We start from the raw sequence: 23352 nt of genomic DNA, 5'->3' as shown, positions 1-23352 counted from the left end.
CCACGGGAAATACGAGGTGCTTAAAAGAGTGAGGGAGAAAGAGGATAGGAATCCTTTAGCGCGCGAGGGAATTCTCGGCGTCGAGAACGGAAAGGATCCAATGGAGACCTTCCCTAATGGAATCAGTGAGGTGTAGAAGGAAGAAGAAGAAGATGAGGAGGAGGAGAAGAAGAAGAAGAAGAAGAAGAAGAAGAAGAAGAAGAGGAGGAGGAGAAGGAGGAGGAGAAGGAGGAGGAAGAGGTGAATAAAGAGGATGAAGAGAGCGCGTCACGAAGATACTCAAGGACAGAGAAATAGGTTGACACGTACCGTTGGTCCTTCAAATTTTCTTCCCAAGTGTTTTTCCCTCCTTCCACGTTTTTCGTTCCTTCTATAGGTAAAGGAGACAAAGGTGCGAGAAGAAAAAAGTAAAAAGGAAGAAAGACTTGTTTTCCATGCCGAGAGAAACGGAGAGAAAGAGAAAGAGAGGGAGAGAGAGAGAGGGAGAATGAGAAAGAAACAGAGACCAGGTCGATTCTTCTCGACGGAGGAGACAACGGTTCGCCATTAGCGCAATCTAATCGTCGGAGGTCCCTTAATAACAGGTTGGTCCCGAAGAAGCTGCTGCGGCAGACCAACGATTCTTCCTTCCTTCGAACCTGAGAAATGCCGAGATGCTTCGCTGGAAAAGGGAAGGGAAAAAGAAGATGGAGAGAAACTTGGGCAGAAATTCATTCGGTTTCTCGAATAGCTCGACGACCACGATGTCTCTTCTTTCTCTTTCTTTCATTCTCTTTATCTCTTACCTCTCTCTAATCTCTCTCCAGACCGGGGCGTTCAATTAATGCTTAACGACAAAACCGAGAGAAACTCTCTTCTACATTTTCTTTAAGAGCATACGTGGGACCGAAAGAAAAGGACCAACTTTAAGAATGCAACCATTACTTTAAGAAGATAGTAGCGCTAATTGTGAAACGTCCTTTTCTACCCAACCGCAAATTGCCTGGTACGCGTTCGAAGAATGCGCATCGAATCGTTTCATTCCTTCCTACGCTACTCGATGGCGCCGTAAACGCCACCCTCCATTTTTCAAACCCTCGTGGGCCCTTCCATCTTCTCCCTTCTCCCTTCGCTTCCTTTCGGTCTTGTTTGATAATTGAAAAGCACTCGAAATATTAATGTACCATTGGCTTGCTTTACCTACGGGCTACCTATTATCGTCAGACAATATTAACTTTTTGATAAGGACAATTACAGGAAAGACTCGACTTTCTTTCGTTTGTCAGTATATAATGAACCTTATGTTTCGTACCTACTATTCCTACAGCTGCTTCTTTGATTCTCTCTCTCTCTCTCTCCCCTCTCTCTCTATCTCTCTCTTTCTCTCTTTCATAGTCTTTTTTCCTTTTTTATTTTTGAAAGTATCATTCATTTACCAAAGGATTCTTTTTCTCTATCTTTCTTTCGTAGGATTCAATCCTACGAGTCCAGATTGCAATTTGTTGCACGATTCTTCCTGGAACCCCATGGGACATGGCTCTGTCATTATCTCGATAGCTACGAGAAGAGCAAAGAAAGGAAGAAGGAAAAGAGGAAAGAGGAGGAGGAGGAGGAGAAGGAGAAGGAAGGTACTGTGGTAACGCGAGTGAAAATTGAAGGAGAGGAATATCTCTTCTTTCTGAATTATAAGCAGTCTTTCGTTTAAAAAAGGTAGATCCGGCACGGTGGGCCCTTCCCTCCCTCTCCCTCTCTCTTTCTCTCTCTCTCTCTCTCTCTCTCTCTCTATCTATCTATCTATCTCTCCTTCCCTCACGCTTTCTTAAGAACCCTCAGTCTTTCGCCTATGGTCGAGATAATTCGTGTTCTAGGTAATACGGGATACAATCTAGCGGATTATGGGGCACCGAAATTGCCAGGTTACGAGAGTAAGAGAAGAGGAATGGGGGTGAGGGGCTAGAAGAATGTGCAGGACTAAAGTCGCCGCCCTTTTTGGAAAAGCAACGTGTCATTAAAGACGGCTCGAGTCCTTTATATCGAACGTTCCCTTTTTATTTATCTATCCATTATGTTTCCCTCTTTCGCGGTTGTCCCTTTTGAGTGGCCACTTTATTCCTTTTACTTTTTACGATTGTGAACAAAAAAAATTGTTTCTTTTCCTTTCTTCTTTTCTTTTCTTTTTTTTTTTTTTTATTTCAAAACATCGGTTATATGTTTGAAACTAACGAAAAGAGCGTTATTAAAAGTTTATCAAATATCATGGATTTTCATTTTGTCATTAGGATACGTTGCTACGTATAAAACGAATGTTACCGAGACGATCTTGTTTTCGAACATGAAATACGACTCTTTCACTTCGTCCGTCCTATCTAATCCATCTATCTAAACGCTCACCTATCTTTCCATCCATCTATTCACCCGCGTATTCGTCCGTCTATCCGTCTTTCCTCTTCCTCTGCTTACCTCTACGGTCCGAAGATATCCCACATGGTAGGAAGGATCGCAGTCACTGGTAAATAATGCGCGTGTGGAGAATGAAGAAAAGAAAGAGAGAGTGCCCTCACGAAATAAGGAATAGAACTCGTACTCTTTTTGTTTCTTCCAAACCGATGGAAACGAGAAGGATTTGTTAAAAGATTCCAAAGGTTTCCTGGATTATCTTTCTCCTTTGAATTTGTACTTTTCTCATTTCGAATATTAAAACCAAAGAGTGAAAGAAAGAAAGAGAGAGAAAGACATTATTATTAGAAAAATAATAGATTCTCGATTATAAATATAATTATAAAATGTAAAGTACGATCTCTTTGGATACCCCTTGGTAACTCTTTATCGACGAAACGTATCGTGATTCGAAATCGCAAGAAGTAAATCGATCGACGCGAGAGTTGGAAGGAATAAGGACGTGAAGATCTAATGAGACCGAACGACTGAATGAAGATAATCTTATTACCCATAAAGAGGGGGACTTGCGGTGATCATAAAGGTACAAGGCCCTTGGTAGCCGTAAAGGAGCAAGGAACCAAGGAAAAAAGGTGCGGCAAGATGGATAACATGGAGGACGGCGACTGAGTCGCGCGACTCGAGAGGTTGTCTCGTTCTAGTAATGTGGGAACGATCTCTTACGATGATGCGGATCCGATCGGTGGATGATAAAAAGAAAGTAATGAAAGAGAGAGAGAGAGAGAGAGAGAGAGAGAGAGGAAGGGAGAAAGATCCACATATATGGAAGGCGAGATCGAGAATTTACGAGCGCCAGTAAAGTTCTAACCCCTTAGGGATATATCGAAGATTTGTCGTACAACTTATCGATTCCATTAAGTACCTACTATTAGTCCGATAAGTCGAGGTAGGCGCGATCGAGTTCCAAGGATAACAGATTTCGAACAGTCCGATCCAGATTTACTTAAGCGTCCTGAAATGGATTCATTTGTTTTAAGGGTTAACACTACGTCACGGTGATCCTTGCTTCGAGATAAAAGAGTCGATCCGTAAGAGATACTTCTTATATTCCTGATCTTTTATTTTATTTTTTTTTTTGTTTTGATCTTTTTTCGAAGCACGCGAATGTCGTTTTGCTTCTCTCAGAATATTTCAAATGCATCGCTCACGACCAAAGACATCCGTCTTTTCCTCTTCGGGTCCCTCGACGTCCTTCCTTTCGAGACGATCGTCCGCAGGACGATCAACGTTTCTCTATCACGGGACGACGTCTACGAGAAACGGGACAAGCTCGGATTTCACTCGTGGGGCTTGAGAGAGAGAGAGAGAGAGAGAGCTCGCATCGTAACCCAAGACGTAGTCGACGTCGATTTTCCTCTTGAAAATTAATGGACCCGCTGACGCTAGCGTAAAAAATATTCTCCACCCTCTGTAGAGTTTCCCTCGCGAGTTACTTGGAAGGTGGATTTTCTTTCTTCGTCTTTCTCACGTTACAATTCGATCGTCTTGGAGTCCCCAATGCGTGTTCTTCCTTTTACCAGCTTACTTCGACTACCTACGAGAATCCAAATGGATATACGATATATCTGAAGAAAAAAGAAAAAAAGAAAAAAAATTGAGAACATCCAATTTCCCTGTCATTCGTTCGAACATAAAAATATGTGGGTACACGATAGCCGTATATTTAAATTCATTGAATGAGTTCGTTACGTCTTAACGTCAACGACAATTATACTATTGTGATTCGAAGAATTAAATTGTGCGTATGTATGTATGTGTGTGTGTGTGTGTGTGTGTTTCTACGACGATGTTCACCCTCTAGAAAATTTTCCAATTCGTTTATGCGACCTTTTTGTAAACTTCGATCGTTCCCCAAAGGAGACTTCCTCGTCTTACGTCATTTATTTTTTTTCCTCTCTCTCTCTCTCTCTCTCTTTTTTTTACATATGTATGGAGAATACGAATTTTTCTATTTATGTAAACCGAATCGTCTCACCCTCGATTCAATTCAAGTAGCATAGAATATCGAAGATATGCATAAGAGAGAAAGAGAGAGAAGTAGATCCAAAGGGAGATACGAGCTTCGTTGACCTCCTGGCGAAACGAAACGACCTTACAAGAGTTTCCTCTTAAGAAAAGCAACTCACGAGAGCGAAAACGAGGGGTGGGAGGGGGTAGGTGGGAGAAAAGAAGGAGAAAGCGAATGCGAGGGGTTCACGAAAAAACATTCGAGTGAAACGAGGTGGTTTCTACTCAACGTTGAATTTCACGACGACAAAGAAGGACCACCTCGTAGGTCCACCTCGAAATTTTTCCTTTCCTATCTTTTTATTTTTCGTTCGTTCGGTCGTTCGTTATTTTTCTTTTCTTTCTGTTTGCTTTTATTTTTTTTTTATTTTTTTATTTCTCATTTCTCCGTACAGACAGTCAATGTTCGTTCACCCGGTGTTCTTCTTTGAACGATAAAGAGTCAGTTCCGTTTCCGGCACGTGCGTCTCGTAAATGGCGTGTTTTCCGCGATACTACGTGATGCCGCATGTCGTAGATCGTTGTAAGAAGGCAGACAGGACTCGAAAATGAGAAACGACGAATCCGTGAACGCGTCACGTGCGACTGAGATACACTTTCGAAAAGGAGTGGGCGACACGTGTTTCAGACAGCAAGCCAGCCAACCGAACGTCCGATTCATCCCTCCTTTTTTCTTGACCAGAACCCGCATTATTTTCGAATTTCAAGTCCCTTGGCCCTTTTCTTCGGCGCCATCGAACATCAAACGTCTTTGTGCCGATAATATACCTAAGAGTAGATAAACCAACAAGGTACAAGCTTATCCATACAAATACAATAAATAGAGTAAAATGTAAGAAAGTAAAAGTATTCTTACCGGAAAACATGTTCACGATTCTCGTGTAAACAGACGAGTTAATCGCATAAATAAGAGGATAGGATTACGAGGCAAGAAGAGATAAAAAAAAAAAAAAAAAGAAAAGAGAGAGAGAGAGAAAGAGAGGAAAGAAAAAGAAAACAAAAAGATTCACCTGTAGCAACCCTCGAGATTTTCGTGCGTGACACGAGTGAAACCACTCAGGCTACCCTTTTTTTCTCTCTGGGAAATCAGAAAACGACCATGAGTGTCCCTTACTTACAAGGGAAGGGACACGAGTTATATAATAAATCTTTGAAGCTCGGTCGGGACGGGAATCTTTGTTCTCTCGTTGCCTTCTCGGCCGTCGGAGTGTCGAAGATTTTCTTTCGAGGATGATCGTGAAAAACGTAGGACTTTAAGGAATGTTACGAGTGTAAGTATCTTCGAAGGGTTTCGAGAATCTGTTGGCAAGGAACGACCGAGGTAAATGGAACGCTATCATGGCCGTGGTTCGAGCACCCCTGCTGTTAAAGCAGCTTCGTAGATACCAGACTGGAGGGGGTGTGGCAGTGGTGCACCCTTCGAAAGAACCCTGCGGTCATTCTCGTTCTTTGGTCGTCGGTAACCTTTAAAGCCGCGTGCACACCGAACGTACTATTATGCAGCAGGCTCCAAGCTATACGAACACGAAAACTATGCCAACGAAAACGAGGACGACGACGACGACGACAACCACGAGAACGATGATGACCGTTACGGAACCGCCCTGTAATGGGATAAAAATAACCGTGTTTATATAGGATTACGAGCAGATCATCTTCTCTATTCTAGTGCGAGACACCATGTAGGAAAAGAGAATAGGGCAAAGAATGCTTTCGGCGAAGGGTATGACCAAACTACTCCGTTCTCTTCCTCAACTCCCTCCGTTATTGTCTAGCTCCGAGGGATACTTGTTTATCGATTAGCGGCTCTGTTAGAGCTACGAAATACGCTAACTGTAACCGAGCTTATCCCCAAGTTAACCATGAATAAATATCGTCGTTTGACCTATACACTGCGGTTAATGTTCGAGATGAGATCGGAAAACATCCTGAATAATCTATGCATTTTGCAAAGCGATTCGCAGCAACCCCTTCGGTGTTTAATAGAATACGTAAATTCTTCTTGATAAATATTTAAAGATTCTCGAACGTTTTCAAACTCGTTCCTGGGTAAGAATCGTAGGACGGTACATTATTGAAAGTATTAGCATATTTGAAATTTATTTCGCGACCCTTTAGAAATTCATACGATCATCCTATGCAAATTATCTAACTATGGTCTCGTAATAACGAAATTCTAATTGATGATCGTGCTACCGAACGAATTTCATAGGTTAAAACGCAATACGATTCGAATTTTCGATAACAGAAAGCGAACACGAATTTAAAGCTTGTTACGAGCGTGTCCCTTTCTTTCTCCCTTCATCGATACAAGAAAGAACCTGGAGGGCCTCTAAACGAGCACAAAAGAAACAAGCTCGGTCCACATGTTCTCCATTGATCCAAAATTCTTCTACCAGCATCCTTCGAAAGAAACTTACAAAGCGGTAGCTTTCCGATGCAATGAACAACGACAATAAAACTCGAAGCAACGTGTTCGAAGATATCGAATTCGAAATTCGAGATTGTCATCGAACGAAAAGGATATTTCCACGTATCCGAATATCGACCTGTAAAAGATTACAAATCGAATTTATGAAAATTACGAATTATTAATTACGACAAATTCAAAAGGAATAAAAATTACACGGGGTAATAATAATATCGAGTAAAATTAGATTTGCAAGCTCGACCCCTCGTTTCTGAATTTTCCGTAGCAAAATATACGATCGTAAAAATATTACATTTACTTTATTATCACGATGTTATAGTAATTACGGCTATTTCCGTCGTACAATTGTCTTCCACGATAACGAGTTTGCGACTTACTCGGTCGCAGAAAATGTGGAAATCGTTCATTTTCTACACCTCGCGTCGTTTCTCCGACTGCCCTCGGATCATCCACCCCAAGAGGAAAAAGAGAGAAAAGGATAAACGATGAACAACAGAAAGAGAGAGAGAGAGAGAGAGACAGAAGCGATTTCTGCTTCCATTCTCTTCCACCATGTCTGTTTGCTTTCGTAACACGTTAACGAGACTCGTCGCGAAATTCGAACGGCGATATTAAGCACCAGCCAACTCTCCCCCACCTCGTCATCCCACCCTAACCACCGCCCATCACCCCCACTACTTCACCCTCATATTTGATTATAGTTTTGCTAATTGCGTCGGTGTAAGAGAGAAGGGAGTAACATTCGATGTGCTCATGGTGGGGGTAACGCATGGAAACGAACGTTATTAAATTATTCTAGCCTAACGCTGTATCCGTTCACGTTCATGGACATAAATTGACACCGAAAACGTTCGAACCGAATGGCTCCAACGTGTACCATTCCCGATCGCTACGTTGCAAGCTCCGCAATGGGATTAAATTCCTGTTATTAATGGATTTGTTTGCGGTACCCGACTCGACGGTCAATATTTATTTATCCGAACGGACGTTAACGCTGCGACAAGTACTACACTAGCCCTGAGGGGTTTTGTAGCCTGATAAGAGTTACCTTCGTGGAAAAGGGAAGACGGTGAAAGGGGATGTTTCCTAAATAAATGACTGCCGTATTTATTTGGTGAAAAAACAAATTTGTACACCTACTAAAATGCCGAGAAACGGCTGCGTTTTTTCGTTTCGAAAAAAAAACCGGAACGCGAGGGGCTAAATTTCTCTCTCTCTCTCTCTCTCTCTCTCTATCTCTTTATTTTCTCGAAAGTCTTTCGAAGCTTTCTTTACTTTGGTCTTGACGATAATCAAACCGTACCTTTTTCTACATTTTTCTAAAGGTATCCTACACTTTGCTCTTTAACCGTTCGACTTTATGTTTTTCAACGATGACTTTTAGCGATGGATTTCGATTCCCAAAGTTTTTTTTTCCAAAGTATTCTCATAATTCTACCGCACCGATTCTGACTAGCGTTTGACAGGCATATCGAACGCAATACATCACCGACCTTTCTCGGTTGGCTCGGTAATTCGAGAGAGCCGATGTATTTTTTGGTTCACGTAAAATTTACCTGTGGTTTGACGTTCTCCATAAGTTGTACGAACGTTTTTTGAAATCTCTATCTTTCTTCTTTTTTCTTTCTTTGTCTTTTTATACAATAATACTATTCCATAAAAGCGCACATGTCTACTTAAAAGAGAAAGTGCGTGTTTTCATCCGAAATCATGCCTGAAAAAAAAGAAAAAAAAAATGTAATGAAACAATGCGCGAATTAAATATTGGATCGCGAGAAATTGAGATTTGAAAGGTATGACGAACGACTCGATGAGTTTCTCTATTATTATTTTTTGTTTTTATGAAAATTTACCAATACAAGAAAAACAAACCGACTCGCGCGAGAGCTCGCGAGCTACTCCGCAGCATCCGGCGCGTGGTAGAGATACTCGACGTCTCATTTCCCCCACCAGATCGTTTTCTACCTACTCTGGCACACTCTCCCCACCATAAACTCCCCTACCAGCATCATAGCCGCCACCACCACTAGCACCACCGCCGCCGTTAGCCGCCGCCGTTACGGCCGCCCAGCACCGGCGCCCAAGAGCCGAAGGGCCCCGAGTCTTTCCTGCTACGAGTCAGTTGGCCGACATGAGCCGCGCGTGTTTGTTAGGGCTCTTCGTGTCCGTTTCTTTCTCGAAATTGATCTCTCGTAACTCATCGACTCGTCGATGCTCGATTTATTAAAACTATTATACGGCCTGTCCGATCGAAACGATTTATTTTTCACACGAATCATTCCATGATCGGATAATATTATCGATCGAATTTATATAAATATATGTGAACGAAATGCGATTACTAGATACGATTGTTTATTGTTTTTCTTTTTTTTTTTCTTTCTTTTTTTCTTTTTCTTTCTTAAATCAAGTGCGTAAACATACGTGCGTAGGACGATACGGTGCTCCGGAGTGAAGAGAATTTTAGTGTTATATACCGACTCGTTCGTTTCTTCGAACTTGTTTCTTTTTTCCTTTCGTCTCCTACTTCTTCTACTTCTACTTCTACTTTTCGATCGATCTTCTGTCGGCGAACACGACCAAGTTTTTCTTTCCAAGGATAAGTTGAATATCGTCGAAAAACAGGTCGAAACACGACGCTGACAAGACAAGCACGGTGTAACGAACTGTATGGATGATAACAGTGTAAGTGCGGTGGGGTTAAAGTGCCAGCCCGTTTATGGATAACTACGATCGGTCGATCGAATTTACGAGTAAGTGATAACACAGTGTACATGTATTTATGGGAGAAAGTTTCTTTTCCTCGGTTTTTCTCTTTTTCTTCTTGACCTTTCCGTTTTCTTTTACACGAAATGAAAATGTTTAGTATACTTGTAATATAATACTTATAAATATATTCGTGTTATATCGTCTGACGTGTCGTCCTCTAACGGATCGAATAGATGACTATTTATTAGGACGTAGAAGTCATAAAAAAATATTACAGCTAAATTTTAATCGAAATGAAGAGTTTCTATTCTCGATGCCAGGGCGAAAGTATTTTCGAATCGTTCGACCAAATGCACAATCTCAATAGCTCCCTCTCTTTCTCTCTCTCTCTCTCTCTCTCTCTCTCTCTTTCTCTGTCTATCTATCTATCTATCTATCTGTCTATCTATCTATCTATCTATCTATCTATCTTGTTCTTCTACTTCTCTGGTGAACAAAATTAGGAGAAGATAGACGTTCGACTAGCAACCCCCTAAAGAACTCCCGCTGTGCTTTTTCGATCTTTTAGAAACGTCAGCGTAGACAAACTATGCAACACGATTTACGAGATTCTCGTGTAGGTATATAAGTACTTACTTACCTACCCGACGAATATCCTTTCTCGAAAAAATTTAAATTATCTTGAAATTATGGATTTTCTTTTTTTTTTTTTTCTTTCTTTTAATCGAATATACACGACTACCTCGGACACCTCGGTGGTTATCTTGCCGACGGACTGTATCGCGTTACCGCGCTCAAATCGAGTCGTTAAATAAACGCGAAGCGACACGAACCATTTCTCCTTCTTTACTTGTTGCTTCCTCTCGATTGTTCGTTCATTTTTACGTTCTTTTTCTTTTTCTCCTTTGTTTTTTTTTTATTATTTCGTTTTATTTTATTTATTTTTCATATTTCTTCTTTTGTATCGTTTCATTTTACATAGATATGTATAACACAAATGCGCCCATGTTATCCGTTTTACAACAATGCTCGTACTGATGGATAAGGTCAGAGCCATCGTTCGATTTCCCATTATTACTTTTTTTTCTTTCTTTTTTTTTTTCTTTTTCCCTCACTTTTTCCTTCCTTCCGTAGGGAATAAGCGGAGTTATTTAACTCTCGCATACAACGCGTTTGACGCGAGCTATTTATACTTATACTCCTCCTATCCTATCTTGGCACTCGGCCAATGGTACTAATCTTCATCGTGACCCTATGACACGAACGGTAATACTTTTATATCGTGTTCATCCTCCTACATTCGTCCCTTTTTACAGAGAGGCGAGAAAAACTTTTCAAACAAATTTCCGAGACGAAAACGTGTTCGTTCGTTCGTCCGTTCGTCCGTTCGTTCATTCGTTGGTTCGTTCGCATCGATGAACGTAGACCGACTCGTTTTCACGTACGAAATCGAATTGGCTCTATGTGCCTAGAGGCACATAGATGATTTTTTTTGTTTCTTTTTTTCCTTCTCTCTCTCTCTCTCTCTCTCTCTCTCTCTCTCTCTCTCTCTATTTTTCTTTTTTTTGGCATTTTTTATTTTTTTCCCTCCCTTTTTTGTTATTTTCATTTTTATTATTTCAAAGCATAGGAGGAGGGCGGAACAACCGAGCGGAAATAAAACGCGAGTCACGTCGGCGATAAACTAGAAACATTTTGCGAACGCATGTCGGACGAGCCAGCAGCGTTGGTGTTACGGCTGGCGGTCGTCTAGCATTTTTCTTCTTATAGCAAACGCGTTAGGTCCAAGTCTACGAGAGGGATAAATAGCCGCTAGCTAGTCGAGTTCTCTTACGAAGGCTAACGCGGAAAACGCATAACCGTAAAATATCCTTCCATATGCGGCCGTGGTAGCGAATGTGAGATTTACAAACATTCGAGTGCACTTACTAGAATTACGTCTACGGGATCACGTCCCTTTTGGTTGGCCGTTTACAGTGGCAATAAGTTTTCGAGGATTTATGCGAAATATACCTATACATATACATATACATATACGTATATATGTATATATATATATTATACAAACGTATGTATGTATATAGGTGCGTATGCGAGAGAACGCGAGCGCCACCAACGAACCCTCTACCTTTACTTTAAACTTGCATCCGTTCTCTCTGTCTAGGAATATTCCCGAGATACGTATCGTGCTGAATTCACGAGCGCGTTTTAACCCTATAACTGCTGTCCGTATTTCCTGCCAACTGTCAGAGTTACGTTTGCAAAAGTGAACGCCTCCCCTCGTGGAAATAGAAATCCAAGTTTCGATCTCTGATCTCTCTTCGAACGTGTTACCTCTACGTAAAAAAAGAGAGAGTACGGACGGGAGAAAAAAAAAGAAACATACGCACATATACGATACGACCAAAAAAAAAAAAAAACAACAACAACAACAACAAAAATATCAAAACGTTGTCTCCGTTTGCGAGTGGAATAATAAATCGTACACAACTTTTTTTTTCCCAAGTATTACACTATCTATCGATCGATGAACGCAACAAACTGGTCGTTAGAAGAGGCACGTTCCACAATCTCTCTCTCTCTTTCTCTGTCTCTTTATTTATCTATTTCGTTCTAGTTTAAATTCGATATCTGAAGGAGGAAGAAATTACAAAGATCTTTTTGCAGAGAGAACGAAGTGAACGATTTGTAGTAAGATTCCGTAACTGGCATTCCCCTCCTTCAATTCTCCGCTATAACCACCATCGAGATACTCGATAGAACATTTCGATGTTCCGTTGGAAGATCGTAGTACGTCGTAGGACGAGGGCAACGTAATCCTTCGATCCTACGTTGCAGCAGGAGCGACGGTGATTTGCAAAACGATCGATTCAATTACTACCTTCGACGATACGTCGGTTACGATCGGTGAGCGTGTGCGATGCTATCGAGTATCACAGTGTTCCCCGTGTCTCGAGTGCTCCTATAAGAATATCGATGTTGAAATTCGCCATATATATTCGTTCGAACGATCGGTAACACAATATTCTCGACGATCCGTGCCGTTTATCGCCACCGTTACCGATAATTCGTGACACACGTGACCCCTCGATCGATCCTCAAGTTTTTACGTTGTTTGCCGAGACACCGCCGTTCTTTCTCTTTCTCTCTTTTTCTTTCTCTCTTTCTCTCTCTCTTTCTCTCTGTCTTTCTCTTACAAACCGGATAACACACTGCGCCTTTCCTTTGGCTTTCATTTGATCTGACCGAATAATTAATGATTCCGCGATATCTCGCTTTAAAGCTGTGAGAAATGACGGAACTTATCAATCGTCATTGGCGCCGGATTAATAATGATCGTTCATAGTATTATTAATAGTAATAATAATAATATTGTTATTATTATTATTATTATTATTATTATTATTATTATTATTATTATTATTATTATTATTAATAATGATGACGATGATGATGACGGTGATGATGGTGATGATGACGATGACAAGAATAATAGTAATCGCTTTGTTCGAGTTATAGAATAGTCACAGAATTCGTCGTTATTATTGTGCTATTTAACGAAACGTCCATTAATCTCAGTAGAGAGAAGTAAGTCATACCTTTTGCATTTTGTGACACGGCCCATTAATTATAACGCGAATGTTACAACGACGAATTCGATTTTAGTTCATCGAGGTAATTCAATTTCGTTTACGGTAGATCGTGCTTTTAACGTAATTCGGTCAAACGATTTCATCGATTCCAACGATCGATATCGTTTTCAATCGAAATTTGATAGCGTCGTCGATAGGTCGAAATAAATAAGTAAAATATGTACGTAAAGCGATTATCGATTTTGTTCTACAGAACACGAAAGCGTAATATTTTGAGAAAAGGAAAAAAAGAAAGGTATTTTGAAAGAAAAAGAAAAAAGAAAGAAAAAGGATGACGTCCCGTTGTCGAAGTTAGCGATCGATGCAAATCGTTGAGAAAGCTTGTTACGAGTGTATCGACATTAACCAGTAACCATTATCTATCCCATAGCATAGTTAATAAATTAACAAAGTAAATGGGTATTCGACTATCGATTCCAAAAACGGTAAGTACCGTGTTACTGATTTACAATCAAGACGAATGGCTGGTCTTTTTATCTGAAAACCAATTAGTCCGTTCGTTAAATATGATCTGGACTATTCTAAAGCCGTGCAATTTTCGTTCTTTCTTTCTTTTTTCTTCTTCTTATTTCCCGAGCTTAATCTAGTCCGGATCGATAAGAAGAAAGAGGAAGGATATAGAAGTAGAATTAGTAACGCGTTCGCTCTCTCTTTCTCTGTCTTTTTCTTTCGCGAATAGATTACGTTCGACGAATGACAATATCCTGGTAGAAACTACACGGTGGGTGGCGGCTATGTTCGTTCGATACTCGAAAGGAAGGACACCTTATTTGACTTCGTCGAGAAAATGTTATTAACGATTAAACGGACTACCTATGCTCTATAGACTTTCGAGTAGTCGACTCGACTCGACTCGACTCGAGTCGAGTCGAGTCGATCGTTACAAGAACGGTACGCGTTTCGTGTTTCACGAGAGAAAAGGACTCTCAAAACTAATGAAGTCGAACGAGTCGAAAAGGAAAGAAGGAAGGAAGGAAGTAATGAAAGAAAAAAAAAGGGAAAAAGAAAAATAGAAGAGGAAAGAAATAATAAAAAAAGAAAAATGGAAGGATACCCTTCAGCAAAAGCCCGTTTTCAACATGCTTTTATATATGCCCACGAAATTCTCATCTCTTCTCTTCTCTTTTCTTCTCTTCGACGTTCCTTCGCTATTACCACCTTAGTCGTTTCGTTTCTGTAAACATCGCGAGCTTGACACGCGTCTCTTTGAACATTTTACTTCGCCGACCGTTTGCCTTTCGACTTCTATTTCGTTTTCACCTAACGAAAATTCATTCTCGAGTGTCGATAACCCAGACGGATTATCGGTAATTAACAGAAATTAGTTGGGCCGCAAAGTAATTAATTTATCGCTTTCCATTATCCGATGAACCTTTGTTAATAATACTCCTGTCTCCTGAGTTATAATTAAAGGCTGACATCAATGGCGGCGAACGAAAAATGATCTCTGATAAAAGCTGGAAATATCAGATTACTTCGTTCACCAAATTCCGATAGTGTTCGCTGTGATCGAAGTGAGACCACCTCGTCCTGTCGTTCTCCGCTAATTATCTATAATAGCGATAAATCGAATCTTTCTATCGAATTTCACGTTCGGTCGGTATTATTTTACAGCTGTTATTTTATATTTTAATGTAACGTTTTTCATTTCTGCGACAGCGTTTCTCTTATAATTAATACTTATTCCGTTTAAACGCGTAACAAGGATTATTTGATAAATAATTCGGTAAAAAAATCTCTTAAAAAAAAAAGAAAGAAAGAAAAGAAGTAAAAAGATAAAAAATAAATATAACGAAAAGTTTGATAAATCGTGTGAAATTCGAGAATCGTCAAAGATCTATTGTTCGTAGATACCCGGCTGTCAAAAGGTGAACGTTCTTAATCGTGCTCTACTGACTGAAAAGGTTGCTCGTACCCTTGACGAAGCTCGTAACGCATCGTGAGTACAGTACCGGCGATGATGGCGAACTTAATTGCAACGTCCGCGTAACGTGAAAATCAGATTAAAGCGGCGTCCTCGGTACGACACGAAAGAGTAAAAGATTCACCTCGGGCGTAACGCTTACAAACGACGCGTATTTTACGTCATTAGTTACGCCTTCGTCGAGAATGGTGGTTTGCTTGCTTGCTTGCTTGCTTGCTTGCTTGCTTGCTTGCTTGCTTTGCTTGCTTCCGTGCTACGTTCGACTGTACGCAAGATTTTCTAGCTTCCGTTTTTCACGCGGTACACGTACTCATATTTTACACGCAGGTGTGTTCGCGTGTAAAGAACTGGCAAGAACATATCACCGAACAGGAAGTTCGACGAACGTGAGCGCAGTCTTGCATAATCTCAATTAAGAATCTATTATTGGTCATTCTATTTTGCATCTTTCTATTTTTGTTTTCTTAGAAAACGGTAAAGCTGATATTCTTTATTCTCCTTTGCTATATATCTCTTTTTTCTTTGGATATTGAAAAATCTGAAAACCTGACTTTTGTAAAAAAGGATAAAAAAAAAACAGAAAAGATCTTTCTCCTTCACCTTGAAAGATGCATCTCAAACGGATGCAGGATCTGGAAAATAGAGATCCATCTGGCATGCGTTCGATCCCATCTGCGAAGGAAAGAGAACCCGTGAGAATTTTGCGGAAGGGCTTGCCTGAAAAGGCGAATGTTCACGCTTCGTTGAATTTCGCAAAACGAGACTTTCACGTCGAATCTTACCTCTCTGTCTTTCTTTCGGTCGATATCTTCTTTTCTCTCTTTCTCTGTCTCTGTCTCCGTCTCTCCCGTTCTCCTTGGTTAATCTTTCTCTACCTATTGGTTGCTTCTAGCGCGTGCATTTTCCCGTCGACGGTGATTTACGAGCAAGCGCCAAGCACAAAGGATGCAAATCGAGAGGTCAGACAAAGTGAGATAGATGCGGATAAGAACTCTCCAATGGTATTTATTGTTCGGGAAGAAGCTTCCGCGGGAGAGAACGATCACGGAAGAGAATCGCCTACGCGTTACCTTCGACATTTTTTTTACCAACTCGTAACTCGTACGGTGTACTATATCGTCTCGCGATAACGTGGAACGACTTGGGGATCGTTTTATGGGGTTATCGCCGATGGTCCGCGAAAACTTTCGGGGCTTTACGACTGAGATATCCACGAACGATTCCAATAACAGAGAGAGAGAGAAAGATAGATAGATAGAGAGAGGGAGAGAGAGAGAGAGAGAGAGGCGGACAGACAGACATATAAAGAGAAAGAGAGTAGATTAATAAAATAAAAGCGTTCTTCGAGCCAATGGAATTAACATAAAAAGAACATTTTCGAGAAATACTCGTAATGTTCAAATGTCCGTCCTAACAACGTTTCTCCCTTTTGGCAAAGAACCGAGTCGAGCTCTGTTTGCCGTTGAATTTGTCCCACGTGTGTCTCGTTTGCGAAAGGCCGGACGCTCGCCGCGTATTTGTCAATTTGCGTGACTCGACTTTGCTGTCCTGCTAGAGAGACAAATTACTGTCGGAATCTGGCCACTCTTCGTCCAGTGCATGTATGTTCAAAGAAAACTAGAGAAAAATAAACGACATTTGTATGTACATATATGTATGTAGGTGCGCATATTGTATGTATGTATTGTACGTAAACGTTTCTTCTCGGGAGAAGAACTATCGAACGTCGAACGTTCGTTTCGTTCAACGAACGTTTCAACCATCTAAAGACTAGACACGCGTGCGTGTCCCTGTTACGTAAATCTACTCACGTTTCTTCTTTTACCGGCACGTTAAGTAGTTTTATCGAGCGTGGTATCAATTCTACGTACGCTTCTTTCTTTTCCTTTCTCTCACTCTTTCTCTCTATCCATCTCTCTATCTCTGTTGTACGAATATATCTATCCCGCGAGATTTCGAACAATTTCAGCTTACGATAGAAAAAAATCTACGAGACTTTTCTATATTATCCCATAGAGCGAACGTTTGTTGTCGAATATCGAAGAAGAAAATACTTTTCCCTTATTCCTTTCCCCTTCCATCTCCACGGAGGCCACCCAGTTCGATATCGAATATTCACGGAGCTTTATGATCGCCCAAGGCTCCTAGAGACTCGTCGTATTGTATTTTATATTCATCCACGTAAAAATGCGAAATAACTTTGCGCTTGCGAGAGAAACGTTGCGAGAGAGGAGTTGCTGGAGTTGCTGGTGGAAGTGGTAGGTGGAGGTGGAGGTGAATGTGGAGGTGGGGATAGAGAAGGAGTCTAAAGAGAGAGGGAGAGAAAAGCGAGGGCAAGAACGTTTGATCCTCCTACCGTGCGTCGTCCGAGGAAACGGCTTCTCCCCTCTTCGCGTGGCACCTCTCACGGAGGAGGATATACGCCTGGTATATTTTCAGACGTCGTTCCTATTTGCGAGATGACTCGCCGCTCAAAAGCCGTCCACGCTTGGGGTCGCGCCCGATGAAACGATCAAAGGAGAGGCGAGAAAGGTGTATTTCTCGGGCTCGTCGAACGTACGCCCTTTTGCCCTTCTCTCTCTCTCTCTCTCTCTTTCTCTCTCTTGGTCTCTATCTCTATCTCTCTTTAGTTTTCTCTCTTACTCCTGGAAAAGGTGATTCCACGATTTTCGAAAGGACGGTAAAAGGCAGTGCTATGCCTCGTTCTCTCTGCGTTCGAGGATAGACTCCGTTTCGACAAAGTGAAATCCTTTGATCCAGAGTCCCTGGGAAGCTGTAAAGATATCCAGACGGCCGTTACCATCGTTCCTTTTCTACCGATTCTCTCTCTCTCTCTCGTTCTCTTTCTTTTTCTCTTTCTCTCTTATTCTCTCTTTCTCTTGTACCCGATAGCATAAGAGTAATCGCAACTTCCAAAATACCAGACTCACCCGAAATCCAGAGAAACTCGACTGCTATCTTCGAGTTACCACCGATCTTCTTCGATATTCGATATTACTGAACGAGAGCAAAGCCATGAATTCCTCTTTGATCTCATTCAATCTCGTTTTCGTTGATTCCGTTTCAGTGATTCGAACGATACCGCTTGCTTCGTTATCCCGATCGGTCGACTGACTTTTTGCTGACTCTGCGAAAAGAAACTCGTTCGTCGATAACCTACGTGATGTTCTTGTTCGAGGAATCATCCTCTAAGTCCTCCCTTTTGACGTACCATCCAAACTGTTAAACGTCGTGACACACGAAACGCCTAGGAAAATCTTTTCCTTTCATCTTCTCGGTCATTCTACGGATGAAAATTCGAAAAAGTAACCTTCTTAAATAAACGAACGAAAATTCTTCCTTCTCCTTTTCCTTCTTCTCTCTAGGTGTTCTTAATCTATTTAAAATTCGTGTCGTAAAGCGAAGAGAAACATGGTTGTTCTTATCACTCTTTTAAAATCGAGAAGAAAAAACGTTTGGAGATCGGTTATCCTACTAGATAAAAAGAAAGAGGAGGAAAGAGAGAGAGAGAGAAAGAGAATGAGAGAGACAGAGAAAGAAAAAGGAGATAGACAGAAAGAGATAGAGAAAGAGATAAAGATAGAGAAAGAGAGAGAGAGAGAGAGAGTAAAAGAGATAGCGAAATCTGTTCTTTCCGAGCAGGTAGTCACAAATTTGTTCACGTCCGTGCAAACTCGAAAGTAGAAATACACCACCCCCACGCAGTGAGGCGAGCTACGACGAAGAAAAAAAAATGAAGATAAATAAAAGTAAAAGAAACAGAAACAGAAAGAAAGAAAGAGAGAGAGAGAGAGAGAGAGATAGGCACGCGTGTAGAAGCGCCATCGTGCTCGAAGAGAATACAAGAGGAGGACAGATCCATGGTGGCGCGCATAAAACTCCGCATGGTCCTATCTGAGCGATCTCGGGGTCAAGATCGTACGAAGATAGGGCTTGAGCTCGATCGGGCTCGTGTGAAACCACGACTAGGCGCATCTGCTCGCATCTGGCAGTTGCTTAAGTAACGATACTGCTTTGCTAGCGAGGGAGTAAGAAGCAGAGAACAAGATGAAAGAGAGAAAGATAGAAATACAAGAATATTCGTGCCGTCTATAAAGACGCTCCGCGAACCCACATCCCTCCTGCTGTTGTGCCAGGGTTGACATGTTTATTTCGCTCCGTAATCTTCTCGGATTACGTTTGCGAGGAAGAAGAAGAAGAAGAAGAAGACGAAGACGAAGACGAAGACGAAGAAGAAGAAGAAGAAGAGAAGGAAGGAAAAGGAGAAGAGAGAGAAAGAAAGAGAAAGAAAGAAAAAAAATCGAAAGGAACGAGATAGACGTCTCTCAAGGGGCCGAGTTTCGGTCATATTATACCTGAACATGGTCGACACGCGTCTTTCTCTTTCTCTCTCTCTCTCTCTCTCTCTCTCTTTCTCTATCTCATGTTCTCTCTCTCTCTTTTTCTTTCTTTCTCTCTCTCTCTCTCTCGTTTTCTGCCTTCTTCTTTTTTCCATTGCGGTTTGCGCCTCGTTCGCTTTCCTTTCATCCGGAGGAGAAAAAGGGACTAACGGTGAAAGAGATCAGTAGGAAATTTATCGACTACCTCCAACGACGACGTTTTTCCGATATTTTTATCGCTTCTTCCTCGATTTCCTCTCATAGGATTACTCGGTGGTACTCTTGGAACGAGAGCGAGCAGGCGAGAGAGAGAGAGGAGAGAGAAGAGAGAAGAGAGAGAGAGAGAGAGTATCATTCGCAAACGATCGAGGTTGCATCGAGCGTTAAATTAATGCTCTCCCCGTCGGTTTATCGATTCGAGCTCATAAATCTCCACCGAGAGATCCGCGGAACGAAAAGCCCAGGCCGATCTCGCATTCTGACAGGTTGCCTACCTCTACAGGTGGCTTATGACTTTTCGATGTACTTAAATGCGTTTTAGATGTGACCGATACCTTACGCGACCGTTACGCGAATCAATCATTTAGAACTGTTGTAGATACTTGTAGATACTTATTAAAGGGATACGGAGAAATATGTTTGTCTTCGTGTATATACATTATCTAACATGGCGCACTTTGTCGAACGTAGGAACGTAAACGAATGGACGCTCCAAGATAAAGCTCGACGGAGGAAAGGAACACGAGTAGCTCGTCCCTGTTCGCTAATAAAGTCCTTTGTAAGATTTATGCCATCGTGCATCGTTACGAAGACCATTCTTCGTTCGTCTCGCCCTCGTAATCGTCTATCTATTCATCGACGAAAAATTTTTCGAAAGGCACACCGGTCCGCATCGAATCCGCCGTGACCGCTTCTTCTTCTTCTTCTTCTTCTTCTTCCTCATCTTCAATCCTCCTCCTGCTCCTCTTTCCTCTTCCGATCCTCTTCTTCTTATGCCGCTTAGAAAGATCCAAGAGAATCTTTCTCCTTCGAAACCGGTAGCTCAATCCTCCAGGGAATCCAGCCCGTTGACTCCCCTACCTGTTGTCACGCGATACTCGAGTCGCCCTTCCAAGCTTTAAACCGCATTTAAGACGCTGTCTCTTCCACCTCCGGGCGCTTTTAATCTCGGTTATGCTCTTCGAATGCGAACTCGTCAGAAGAATGATCCTTCTCTTGGATGCCGGCTCATACTATAGAAGATCATTCAGGATTTCTCACCTCGTCGTTCCTATAATCGGTCATGGATATCGTTTATCTCTTGTATAGAGTTTATAGATTATAGAGTATCGTCTTACCTACCTTGCCAATAGAATATCTCTCTCCCTCTTCCTCCCTCTCTCTCTCTCTCTCTCTCTCTCTCTCTCTCTCTCTCTCTCTTGTGTTTCGACGAATTTATTTTCTCTTACACTCGAGCCAACACAGCCAAGCTCTCGAGTTCTTAGTCCCAAAGGGCTCGGAGGGATAAACGATGAGGCCACATCAAGAGCAGAGCCAGTTTTCAATGCTACGCAAACACTCGAGAGAAACTTTCCAATGGCCGAGCAAACTTTTTGAACGAAGCGAAATCTTGACAGTCGAGTCACGGTGTCATTGATAAAGGAAGAAGAAGAAGAAGAAGAAGAAAAAGAAGAAGAAGCAGCTCGAAAATGTTAGATGTAAAAAGATAAAACGGAAAAAGGAAGAAAGAAAAGAAAAGAAAAGAGAAGAAAAGAAAAGAAAAGGAAAGCTCCGGTAGTCGGCTTCTCTATCTCGGTCGAATGCTTGCATCGGTTCGTCGCTTCGATTCTCAGCTCGATTCTCGGCTGGATTCTCAGCTCGATCATGGCAGGACGTCATCGTTCGTGCCAACTGCAGTGTGAAATGCCATGTGTTTGCGTGTCCCGGCTTGGCACAACGAACGGCGGTCGCTGTCGAGTGTTTTAAGCCCTTGAGTGGGTAATACCGAAACGCGTTTATAAATTGAGTCCTCGTCCTGGAGGATTAGAGAGAATTCGCGATGGGAAATCTGTGTAGGGTGGGCCTACGCGTACGCGTACCACGCAATACGCGTTCCACGGATCTTCAGCGGATTATTCCGCGTCATGAATCTCCGAGAGCACTTTCAAGCTCTCTCTCTCTCTCTCTCTCTCTCTCTCGTATTCTCTCGCACTCTCTACCTATCTTTACCTATCTCTCCCTCTATCGTATTCGCTGTTTATCGGCATTACGCCGTGGTCGCATCGATTTTCCACGCTCCTGCAGTCCCACGATATTCCGTTCCTCGATTAAACCCTACTTATTGTCCGTGGCTTCCGTGTTCCTCGCCGATAACGATCGCGATTCGATCAAACTTCCCCTTCTCTCTTTCTCTCTCTCTCTCTCTTTCTCACTTTCTCTCGCTCTTTAGAAATGATTTTCTATCTCTCTCCAACTCGAAGTTAATTCCACGTTCGAAAGTTTTGAATCCGTAACGCAATTTTCCTTTTTCCATTCTCTTTCTCGTCTGGTAGGTAATATCTTCAGTTTCTTGGAGCAAAGCAGGAAACGATTAATCATTCGACGAAAATTAATCACACTTGCGGTGTCGCTAATTAATGTAAGGCGGCACGTCGTTGAGCGCTGTGGTCTCATCGATTTCTTAGACGTTCCCTGTCGTCGTCGTCGTCGTCGTAGTCGTCGTCGTAAAAGGATGAGAATCATCGCATCGTGATTCAAACCTCGTCCGTATTCCCTTCCGCGTGTGAGTTAAATACATATACCATAGTCTACTCCGATAAAAAACAGGCGTATTCGCTTGTTTCTACGAATTTAAGACCCTTACGTTACTTTTTTTTGTCTTACTTGTATCGCTTTTTACGAGATCGAGGGAAACGATTAATCACCTCGATATAAATTAATCATATTAGTAACCTCAGGTCGGTAATTAATGTGTGCATGCTCTTTCGTAAGCTTGTCCGATCTTACAAACGATTTATGAAACCGTGCGAAACGAGCTAGAACGGGAAAACGCACGACTTCTTCTCCGTTTCTCGTGATTTCACGAGAGGCTTAGGGGTGTCGGCTTAGAATAAATCGCGGCTGGCTCGTAAAATAACCATGCTCGTCGTTTAAGCGGAATTTATTGCATGCTAACGCACCGATTATTCCGCTTACGAAGAAATTCCGCCGTTTGCTATTCCGTTCCTTTGATTTCGGAATATGTATCTCTCACGCCGACTCTATTTTCTCGTCGAGTATCAATTTCTACTCTCCATCTTTGCTATTTCTTCCTTTTTCCTTCTTCTCTTCGTTCTCCTTCTCTTTCTTCTTCTTTTTCTTCTTCTTCGTCTTCGTTCTCCTCCTCCTTTTCGAACACGCTCTCTCGTCCGTTACGTACTTCGCGTTACGTACGAGAACGAACGGCACTGGTGGCGCGCGTACGGCTTTCTTACCGATGTAATCGAGCGTGTATCGCGAAGCCTTGAGGAACGACGTTGATAAACGATCCCTTCGGCGGGGTCTCACTTCACCGATTCGGCACGCTTTTATAACAAGTTCGATACTAACAAGCTTTTCACGCGCGCACGTCAATCCCGTCGTTTTTCACGCGTTCCCGCGCGTTGCTACGCGCCGCGATACGTTTCAACGCGCTTAATTCACTTTGCTCGTATTGCGAACCGTTTCTCGCGAGGCAGGCCAATAAAATGCGCCATTTAGATTTTTCTAATACGCGGAATCCCGACCCCGGTTACGCTCGTAAATTCTAATCCTTTTTTACTTTCCGCTCACCTTCTATGTTAAACACGAGCCACG

General features: G+C 42.0%; 1 protein-coding gene and 1 long non-coding RNA gene across 7 annotated transcripts in view; one reads left to right on the top strand and one right to left on the bottom strand.

The window, feature by feature from the left end:
- Positions 1 to 4619: 4619 nt before the first annotated feature.
- Positions 4620 to 8968, bottom strand: LOC127062580 (uncharacterized). Of its 2 annotated transcripts, XR_007781171.1 has the most exons (3): positions 8728 to 8968; positions 8431 to 8588; positions 4620 to 5211 (listed from the first exon to the last, which is right to left on the bottom strand). It is a non-coding gene; the product is annotated as an uncharacterized LOC127062580 (long non-coding RNA). The 2 variants fall into 2 exon arrangements; XR_007781170.1 differs by having other exon boundaries at positions 8431 to 8968.
- Positions 8969 to 9003: 35 nt separating this feature from the next.
- LOC127062567 (netrin receptor UNC5C-like) overlaps positions 9004 to 23352 on the top strand; it is a 40360-nt gene continuing 26011 nt past the window's right edge. For 4 of the 5 annotated variants that reach the window (XM_050991029.1, XM_050991031.1, XM_050991028.1 and 1 more), the window contains exon 1: positions 9004 to 9627. The gene's annotated coding sequence lies outside the window, so the exon portion shown is untranslated. The remainder of the gene's footprint in view (positions 9628 to 23352) is intronic. The other variant, XM_050991032.1, reaches the window with a different exon arrangement.

This window comes from Vespula vulgaris, chromosome 3, assembly GCF_905475345.1.
Source record: "Vespula vulgaris chromosome 3, iyVesVulg1.1, whole genome shotgun sequence".
In the NCBI taxonomy this organism is placed as follows: domain Eukaryota; kingdom Metazoa; phylum Arthropoda; class Insecta; order Hymenoptera; family Vespidae; genus Vespula; species Vespula vulgaris.
Note: the sequence above shows the minus strand (reverse complement) of the source record. Positions and strands in the feature narration are given on the sequence as shown.